Raw genomic sequence first — 11,110 nt, 5'->3', positions numbered from 1 at the left:
GTTCTAAAGTAACGAAAGATAATATGATCTAACAAAAAAAGGAAAAAAAATTTAAGAAATACAAGGGTTTAAAGAAGAGACAACATGACCAAAATGAAAGGGAAGCTGGCAGAGTTCAGGGTTAAATAAAAAGGAAATTATTAAACCGTTCAAAAGATTTTAAAAAATAGGAAATAAGACTAAACACAACTGAAACCCAGTGATAGATGGACAGTTCTTAACTACAAAAAAAAAAAAAAAAAAGAATATAAAACCAATTGTAGGAAAATTATATAGAGGTCAAACAAAGGAGATCTAACACATGTACACATGTAGGCTTGAACCAGCTTGCAAGAGTTGATTAGACATACCTGTTCCTACCTCCATTTTCAATAACATCACATTGGTAGCTTAAAATTAACCATTGTGGGAGTATTTACACCACATAAATTGACAGACACTGCATATCAGAGGTTTTTGTTTGTTTATTTTCATTTACCAGGATACCAGTTTTTACAACCTTCACTGAGGAAAAACAAAAACAAAATGAAAGAAAACAAACAAAAACAGAATAAAATGGAATAGACAAATTAAAGATGTAATAGAAGCTAATTTACTGAAATAAAGAGTCTCAAATCTGCTGAACAAAAGAACACAGTTGAAATATACTCTGGTGAAGTTATAGAATTTCAAAGGCAAATAATCTTTGGTGCATACAGGCAGAAAAGGTAATTAACATACAAGAAAAGGAAAATCAGGTTGCATTAGATTGCTTCACAGCATCATATAATGCCTGAGGGAATGTGCTGAGGGAAAGAAACAGTGACCCAGGAAGGTGTGTTTTGCCTAGTCAGGCTGTTCTTCAAGTTTTCAAGGCAAGAGTCAATTGTTCCTAAACATACAACACATTAGGATATATGGTAGATATAAACCTTAAACAGACAAACAAACAAACCACTTCATCATGGAATTCACCCAACAAAGAGTTAAATTTAAAAAACAAATCTTAAGAATAGTGAAGCCATGATCAAATGGGACAATGATAATCATATCTATTTCAAAATAAATCTAAGACTGAAAATTATGTGTCCTCATTGTCCTTAGCAAGAGTTCAATGGATATTATTAATGTTGAAGCATATAGGTATATATGCTTCATGTATACCTGATATATAAAAGAGATATATATGTATATCATGTACAAAAAAAACCACCTCCAATTTCATCATGACTTTTCACAGTCTGTTTTTCTTGTCTTTAAGGAAATATTTTAAAAGCTTATCTCTCTTGTGAAAAAAGCATTTCTCTGAAGTTTAGAAAATACTATAGGAACACTTCAGTTTCTTTTCCTTTTATTTTTAAATTTGATTTTAATAAGATTAAATGTAATTTAGTTTTACAGTAACAAATGTGGTACCATCCATATATAAAAAACACATCTTTCAGTTTATCTTACTTATTATAACCTTATGCTTTTATCTCTCTCTCTACAGGAAGATTTGTGGAATATTATAAACCAAGAAATATTTCTGATGGAAAGATTTTGGTTGTTTATATCATTTCTCTTCTATATTTTTCAGAACTGTTTGAAATTTTTAATAATGAATGTATATATTTTAAAAACAAGTCATTATTCTTCTCCAAAAAAATCTCAAAATACATTTCCTTTTTGTGACATCAAAACATTGTAAAATATAAAAATGGAATGAGATAGATAATTAAAATTAGTTTAGACTAAAATAATTTATTTAGACAAAAATAAAGAGAAGACACAAATCACCAGTATCAGGAATGGAATAGGGGATATAGCTACAGATTCTGCAGCCATAAAAAGGAAAATAGGCAAATGCTTTGAACAACTTTATGCTCATAAATTCAACAACTTACAAGAATGGGCAATTCTTGTAAAGCACACACTACTAAAAAACCTCAACCAAGATGAAATACATACTCAAAATAGTTTTTAAAAATTAATATTTTATTAATAAAAATTGAATTCATACTTCAAAAGCTCTCCAAAAAGAAATCTCCAGGCCCAGATGGTTTCATTGGAGAAAACTACCAGAAATATGAGGAAGAATTAACACCTCTTTTACACAATCTCCTCTAGAAAATAAGAGATAGCACTTTCCAACTTATTTTATAAGGCCAGTATTACCCTGATACTAAAACTAAACAAACACAGTAGGGAGAAAAAATTAACCAACGAATTGCAGGCAAATATGTTTTATGAACTTAGATGCAAAAATCCTCAAAAAAATTTACCAAATCAAATCTTACGATGTATACAAATAATTATACATGGTGATCAACTGAAATTTTCCCCAGGAATGTAGGGATGGTTTAACATTAAAAAATAAATTAATGTAATCCACTATACTAACAAACTCAAAAAGAAAAATAATATAATTTTATCAATTGATGCAGGAAAACTATGACAAATCTAACACACATTCATGATTTAAAAGTCTTAGCAAATTCGGAATGGGGGGATTACCTCAACTTTATTTTTTAAAAATCTGCAAAAAATTCTCCAGCTAACATCAAAGTTAATGGTGAAAGACTGAATGGTTTCCCTCTAAGATGTAGAACAAGGCTAGTGTGTCTGTTTACACCAGTCTTAACATAGTACTAGAAATTCCAGCCACAACAATGAGGCAAGCAAAACAAAAGACAATGGATTGCAAAGGAATAAATAAAAATGTCTCTATTTGCAGATGACATGAGTGTCTACATAGAAAATGCCAAAGACTCTACTAATAAAGTTCAGCAAGTTTGCAGGGTGCAAAATCTACATACAAATGCCAATTCTATTTCTGCATACATGCAGAAAATGAAATTTAAAACACAATACCGTTTACAACTGCTCCAAAGAAAAGGAAATACTTAGGTATACACTTAACAAAACATGTACAAGAGCTGTATGCTGAAAATTACAACACACAAATTAAATAAACCAAAGAAAACCTGAATAATATAAAAATTCCAGTATGATTTTGTAGACAGAGTCAAATTTATTCTAGAATTTATATGGAAAGGCATGGGCTCTGGAATAGCTAAACAATTTGACAAAGAAGAACAGGTGGGAAGAATCACTCTTCCCATACTAAGGCTTTTTCTATAACTACAGTAATCAAGACGGTGTAGTATTTGCAGAGGGGTAGACATATAAATCAATGGAACAGAATAGAGAACCCAGAAAGAGACTCATAGGCAGAAAAAAAAAAAAAAAAGAAGAAGAAGAACCTCCCCACAGCTAACATTTCAATGGTGAAAGACTGAAATATTTTCCTCTAAGATCAGGAACAAAGCAAGGATGCCACTCCTGCCACCTCTTTTCTACATAGCATTGGAAGTTCTACTGAGAGCAATTAGACAAGAAAAAGAAATAAAATCCAAATTGGAAAGACAGACTAAAGTTATCTCTGTTTACAGAAAATGTGATCTTTTACATTTATTTATTTATTTATTTATTTATGGCTGTGTTGGGTCTTCGTTTCTGTGCGAGGGCTTTCTCCAGTTGTGGCAAGCGGGGGCCACTCTTCATCGCGGTGCGCGGACCTCTCACTATCGCGGCCTCTCTTGTTGCGGAGCACAGGCTCCAGACGCGCAAGCTCAGTAATTGTGGCTCACGGGCCCAGTCACTCCGTGGCATGTGGGATCTTCCCAGACCAGGGCTCGAACCCGTGTGCCCTGCATTGGCAGGCAGATTCTCAACGACTGCGCCGCCAGGGAAGCCCAGAAAATGTGATCTTATATTACAAAACCCTAAAGATTCCACACACACAAAAAATGTTACAACTAATAAATGAATTCAGAAAAGTTGCAGTTACAAAATCAACACACAAAAATCAGTTGCATTTCTATACACTAAGAATGAAAAACCCAAAAATGAAATTAGGAAAACAATTCCATTTTCAATAGCATGAAAAATAATAAAATATTTAGGAATTAATTTAACTAAAGAGATCAAAAACTTATACACTGAAAACTACAAATCATTGTTGAAAGAAATTAAAGAAGACATGTAAATGGAAAGACATCCTACGTTCATGGATTGGAAGACTTAATATTGTTAAGATGCCAGTACTCCCAAAAGTAATCTATGGATTCAATACAATGCCTAGAAAAATCCCAATAACTTCTTTGCAGAAATAGAAAAATCTATCCTAAAATTTATATGAAATCCCAAAGAACATGAATAGCTAACCAATCTTGAAAAAGAACAAAGCTGGAGGACTCACACTTCCTGATTTCAAAACTTACCACAAAGCTACAGTAATCAAAACAGTGTGGTGCTGGCATAAAGACAGACATAAATACTAATGGAATAGAATAGAGAGTCCAGAAATAAACCCTCAATATATGGTTAAATGATATTCGACATGGATTCCAAGACCACTTAATGGGGAAAGAACAGTCTTTTCAACAAATGGTGCTGGGAAAACTTGATATCCTCTTACAAAAGAAATAATTACATTTCACCATATACAGAAATTAAAATCGTTTAAATATCTAAACAAAAGAGCTAAGACTATGAAACTCTGAAAAGAAAACATAGGGTAAAATCATCAGAAGTTTGGATATGGCAATGATTTCTTGGATATGACACCAAAAGCACAGGCAACAAAAGAAAAATTAGATAAATTGGACCATTAAAATCTTCTGAGCAAAGGACACAATCAGCACAGTGAAAAGGTAACCCACAAAATGGGAGAAAATATTTTCAAATTATATTTCTGATAAAGAGTTAATATCCAGAATATATAAAGAACTCCCAAAACTCAACAACAAAAAACAAAAATTTAAAAATAACCAATGAACTTGAATAGACATCTGTCCAAAGAAGATATGCAGATGGCCAATAAGCACATGAAAAGATGCTGAATATCACTATTCAGGGAAATGCAAATCAAAACCACAATGAGATGCTACCTCACGCCTATTAGGATGGATATATATATATATATATATGAAAAAAGCAGAAAATAAATGTTGGCGCAGATGTGGAGAAATTGGAACCCTTGTGCACTGCTGGTGGGAAGGTAAAATGTTTTAGCTACTGTGGAAAGTAGTATGGCAGTTCTTCAAAAAATTATAAACATAGAATTACCATAGGATCCAGGAATTCTACTTCTAGATATATGCCCCAAATAATTGAAAGTAGGGAACTTAAACAGATAGTTTTACACCAATAATCACAGTGATTTTTTTTTAACATCTTTATTGGAGTATAGTTGCTTTACAATGTTATGTTAGTTTCTGCTGTATAACAAAGTGAATCAGTTATATGTATACATATATCCCCATATCCCCTCCCTCTTGCACCTCCCTCCCACCTTCCCTATCCCACGCCTCTAGGTGGTCACAAAGCACCGAGCTGATCTCCCTCACAGTTATTTTTGAAATGACAACATTTTATAAATGCAGAATAGATTAGTAGTTTCAGGATTTGGGGGGCGGGGTATGAGGTACAGAAAGAAGTGGGTATGGTTATGAAAGGGCAACAAGAGGGATACTTCTGGTCATGAAATTGTATCTTGGCTGTGGTGGTGAATGCATGAACCTCTACAGATGATTTAATTGTATAGAACTAAACACACACACACACACACACACACACACAGAGAAATGAGTACAGTAAAACCAAGGATATCTGAATAAGATCAGTGAAGGATATCTGAATAAGATCATATTCAGTGGTATCTGAATAAGATCAATGTCAATATATTGGTTGTGTTATTGTACTATAGTTTTACAAGATGTTGGGAAAAACTGGATAAAGGGTAGACTCATCCTTCTGTATTATTCTTACAATTACATGTGAATCTACAAGTGCCTCAACAAAAATTTCATTTAAAGAATAATTCATATATTCTTAACTCACCAGCATTTACTGAGCTCTTCCTACATCAGTGCTGTCCCACAGAACTGTCTGTGATGATGGAAATGTTCTTTATCTACGTTGTCCAGTACTACTAGCCATATATGGCTACTAAGCACTTGAAATGAGGCTAGTGTGACTAAGAAACTGAATTTTTAATTTTAAATCATTTAAGTCTAAATTGCCACATGTAACCAACAGCTCCCATGGTGGGCAGCACAGTCCTATATGTCAAGCACTAAGCAAGTCACTGAAGACCCTAAAATGGACCCTTATCTTCCAGAAGCTCAAAGCCTATTTGAAGGAGGCTAATAAAAATATCAATATTAGAAACTATATGCCAGAGTTGGGTTGCTCATAAGCATTTCGATAGCAAAGATGTAGGATGCCTCATCTAGCTATGGATAGAGAGGTCATGAGGAAATGCTGGCAAAATGAAATAACCCTTAAAATGAGTCTTGAGGGCAATTAAAGTGGGCCAGGTGAGTTAAGGCAGGATCTGGGGAGGAGAAATAGAGAGGGAGCAAGATTCATAAGGCACACAGACATAAGAAGGCATTCAGAAAAGGCAAGTGTTTGATAAGCTTGGGCAGGGTCAATGTGTCTGGAGAGAGAGGGAAGGGCTGGATGGTGAAAGGCCTCAAATACCATGCCTTGGCACTTGAATTTCATCGTGAAGATCATGCAGACACACTGAGGTACTTTAAGGCTGACCTAATTAGGTCTGCATCTTTAACACACCATTCTCCCAGCAATGTATTGGAATAGGGCGCAACTCCAGGTAAGTTGGTGCAGCCTCTGAGAAGAAAAATCAAAGGCTCAAATATGACAGTGGAAGTAGGGGAGGGAAGAAGGAAATAGATTCAAAAGACATTTAAAAAGTAGAATCAGGGACTTCCCTGGTGGTCCAGTGGTTAAGACTGCACTTCCAATGCAGGGATGCAGGGGATGCTGGTTCGATTCCTGGTCAGGGAACTAAGATCCCACATGCCGTGTGGTGTGGCAAAAAATAAAAAATAAAAACCCATAGAATCGGGAGAATGTTGTGTCCAAATGGATGTAAGTGATAAAGGTAACCAATAATTGAGATGGTTTCCAGGCAATTGACCGGAATACTTTCATGGGTGATAGTGCTATTGGCAGAGATAGTTAATGAAAGAGAAAGAATGGGTTGGAGTAGAAAATGTATGGCTCAACTTTGTTAATGTGTTGAGATTGAAGGGCCTGAGAAACCCCCAGGACTCAGAGATGTCAAGTAGTCACTTAGAAGAATAAATCTGAGGCTCAACAAGGAAGTGTGAAAGGCATACCAGTTTGGCTGTCAGCTGAAAAGCATAGATATATAGTTGAGAAAACTACATGGAGCGAAAATGGTCAAAGCATGGAACTCAGGCAAACACCAATATAAAAGAAGTGAATGGAGGAAAAAGTGGCTACAAAGGAAAAGGAGTGGCTAGAGAGATGATGTGAGGAAAACCAGGAGTGTGCAAGAGAAAGCAAATGGAGTGACGGCTTCCACGAGGATGAAGGAGTCTACCTTGAGAGATACTCATAGAAGCCTTTTTTTGTTCCTGGTCTGAAGAAAATTGAAATTAAAACATTTTTGTATTGACTCATGAAATAGACATCAATAGAGCAGAAGAGTATAGAAATAAATCCGAATCTATATGGGAATTTCATTTATAATAATGGTGACCCTTTAAGTCAGTGGAGAAAAGATGGATTTCTATTGATGAAAGAGTGTAGCTGAAGTTCTGTAGAATTGAGCTCTAAGTGCCAGTGGCCTCAAGCTACAGTAAATTACTTTATCCAATTTAGTGAGCTCTATCCTCTTTCTGAAAGGGAAATCCAAGTACCTTTAAGGTCATGGATTTCAGTGAAATTTGTATGAAATCTTCTTGAATGATTTAGGTTGAATTTCACTCCCGAACAAGCTTAAGAATTCAGAATGAGATGCCAGATTTTGGAAAATTAAAATATTGGCGGCTTATATATGATAGGTACTCAGAACGTACAAGGCACGCCAGCTAAGCAATTAAGGCCTAAGTCACTCATACACAAGTGCATATAATTGCTTCCATCCTGCTGAAATCCCAGCATGCTGATGAATATCAATGCCGGATTTTTTCTGGAAGAAGAAAAACATTATCATCAACACCACTATGTAAAGGCTATCCCTCAATGCATTTCCAAGCCATTATTTAATATTCAGGTTGAAGGATGGAAAATAAAGTACAACCTCATTTAACAGCAGCATCTACAGAGACTTAGTCATGGTCTCTGGGTCATGCCCAGGTGATGAAAGATTGTGACCCACTTGTCACTTAGTAAAGCTGTCAGTGTGGAAAGTAGTATGGATTCTTTTGGAAGGATTTTTGGTCACTTCTCTTTGCTTTGCACAGATCTACTGGTTTAGACAGGATCAGAGAGTTGATCAGAAATCTGAAGAAGGCACCACATGCTCACACCAAAAAAAACAAAAACAAAAAACAAAAAAACCCCAAACCACCCTCCCAAAAATCAGGTTCTTTGCCCATTAAACCCACCCATCCTTATTTTAACTTGCTTTTTCATTTAAAACACATCCTTACTGATGCCACGTAAAGCCTCAGTTGCCTCTTGGAAGGGAATTTAATAGGCTTCTCTTTTTCTGGAAAACCCAACTCTGTCTTATAAAGATCTAGGAGGGATTTATTTAATGAAAACATCTGAGAGAGAGTTACATTTTCTTTTTAGTATCTGGTATTTTGAGTTAAAGCAAAGCTATTGTCAGGATCAAAGACAGCACCGTGTGACCGTCTATGCCAGATAGAATATAGTAGGAAATCTATTATTATCATGACAGGGTCAAATTTTATTTTTATAAGAAGGGCCACTAATATAACATTAAAGAAGTTTCTAAGGATGATAGGGGATTTACTTTACTTTAAGAACAATGACTTTTATAGTAGTAAATTTTAAATGCATAAGAGGGGGAGAGGGAAAGAAGGAGATTGAGAGGGAGAGATAGAGAGGGAGAGAGAGAGAGGCTTGGAGCAGGGCTAGGCAAGTTTGAGCCTGAGTAATACTTAGCATCTGTATGACCTTGGGCATGTAACTTATGCTTTCTAAGCTGGTTTTCTTATCTGCAAAATACAGATGTCAGTTCTGCTTTTTTTCATGGAGTTGTTATGAGTATCAAAGGAAGGAACTTTGAAGCCATAGGAATGTCCTACAAGCAAAGGACATAGGCTTGGCCCAGAATCTTTACTCAAGGGTTTGAATGAATGTCTAAAAGAGTAATTATCAAACTTCTGTGCATCAAAATCATCTGGGAAGTTTATTTATAATAAAAGTATCTGGCTTTATTCTATGTCTACCAATTCAGAGTGAAATCTGGGTCTCCAAAGGTCCCTGAGTGATTCTAAAGCATACATTTGATGTGATGGATGCTGTCATGCACACCCAGCCCCACCTTCAAGGAAGAACTTGTTGTCCAGCCCCTGGGAGTGTAGTTGGTGGATGACCTTCAGCTCTCAGCAACTCCAGGACTGCTTCAACCAGAGAGAGCTGCCCTGGATCAGGTCACAGCCCTTCCCAGGGCCGACCACGTGCAGTGACTGATCAATGTGGGGTTGTCAAGCCTTAGACACCTCAGTCCAACTTGGTGCAACTCTGAAGGGCCACTGGATCCAGAGCTCCCTGTGAGGTTTGCCAAGACTGTAGTTGGGTCTGTATTACTCTTACCTTCTCTCACTGCCCATCCTGCTTCCCTCCCCTCTGTCCATAGGAGTTGTGTCCCAAGGGCACTCCTTAATACACATCCCAAACACCAACCTCTGTCTCAGAGTCTGCTTCTGGGGAACCCAACCTGTGACATTTGGAAGCCGTGAATCTGAAACCAGAGCTAACTGTGTTCTCCTTCATCTTAAAAGCCTTCTTGGGTCTTCATTGCCTATAAATTCCATTTCATGGAAGTTAAGGCCCTTTATGATTGAGTACCAATCTTTCTTTCCTGCCTCATGTCTCCGTATTCATTTCTGAATCCTCAGGCCAGCAAGCCCGTAATGTTTTCTGTGGAGATGAGCATTTTTGTGATGGAAGTCTTTGCTTAAGTGCTCCCCTGACATTAACTTACTCTTCCTTTCCCTATTGAAATCCTATTGGTTCATAAAGGTCCCTTTTCAGGTGCTACCTTGATTCCCCAGTCTCACTCTAATCCACTCCCTTGTTATAAGTTGTGTTATTTGTGTCCCTGCTCATCAAACTGAGCTCCTTGAAGACAGAATCCTGTGTTTTCCAGCATTTCATTTGCCCACATCACTTAGCCTGGTGCCTTGTTCATAGTAGATACACAAAGCATTTGTTGGATTGGTCAATGGTACTGAAATGGTAATTTACTAAAACATAAACTCGTAATGCTAGAAGGACCCCATTTCCTATATTGTTGAAGCTATTGACTTCTTGCGTTGCATAAATAAGAAAGCTGGAGGTTAAAGGGCTTGCCCAAAGTCATATAAATTAATAAATAGTAAATGGAACTCAGACCTGTTGACTTTTTATTTCACATATAGTTTAATCTTCAATTTTAAAGTTAAAAACATAAGAGATAAACATTTGAAAACCTGTTTTTTGTAACTTTTACCAGATTGTGCAATTAAATTCCCATAAAAATTGTATCTGAATTACAAATTTGTTCATAATTTGGTTATTTGATCACTTCAGACACATTAAAGATTAGCCAAAGCATTCAAATACAAATTTTTTTTAAAAATTACTGCTACCTGCCTACTTAACACGCTATGAAACTCATCATCATGAATTTAATTCATTTCCTCATTCTCTTGACATCTACTTAGATTTAGAGTTACCCCAGGTTTTTATATTCCCTAATGGTTTCCTAGTGTTATTTTGATAACTTCCCAGGGTTTCAGTAATCTTACAAGAACATGGGGGTCTAATTGATGGGTCTGGACTGCTACCTGACTAATTTTTTAAAATGTTTGAAATATAATATGCATACATAAGCACAAACAAAACCTACCCATCTAATCAGTCCCCAGAGCAAGAATGATAACATTACTAGTGAGCAGAGGGAGTTGATGAAGCAGGTCTGTTTTACTCAGTTCTTGTTTAAATCTATAGTCATCATAATGACCCTTGGTCAACTCTGAGAACTAAACTACTGGAACATTCACATAGTGGCTGGGTAAAGATGCTAGTCTATACACCCAAAGTAGTGAGTCAAGATGAGCCAGCATGTCAAAGT

The sequence above is a fragment of the Balaenoptera acutorostrata genome, chromosome 15 (genome assembly GCF_949987535.1).
Source record: "Balaenoptera acutorostrata chromosome 15, mBalAcu1.1, whole genome shotgun sequence".
NCBI classification, from domain to species: domain Eukaryota; kingdom Metazoa; phylum Chordata; class Mammalia; order Artiodactyla; family Balaenopteridae; genus Balaenoptera; species Balaenoptera acutorostrata.
Note: the sequence above shows the minus strand (reverse complement) of the source record.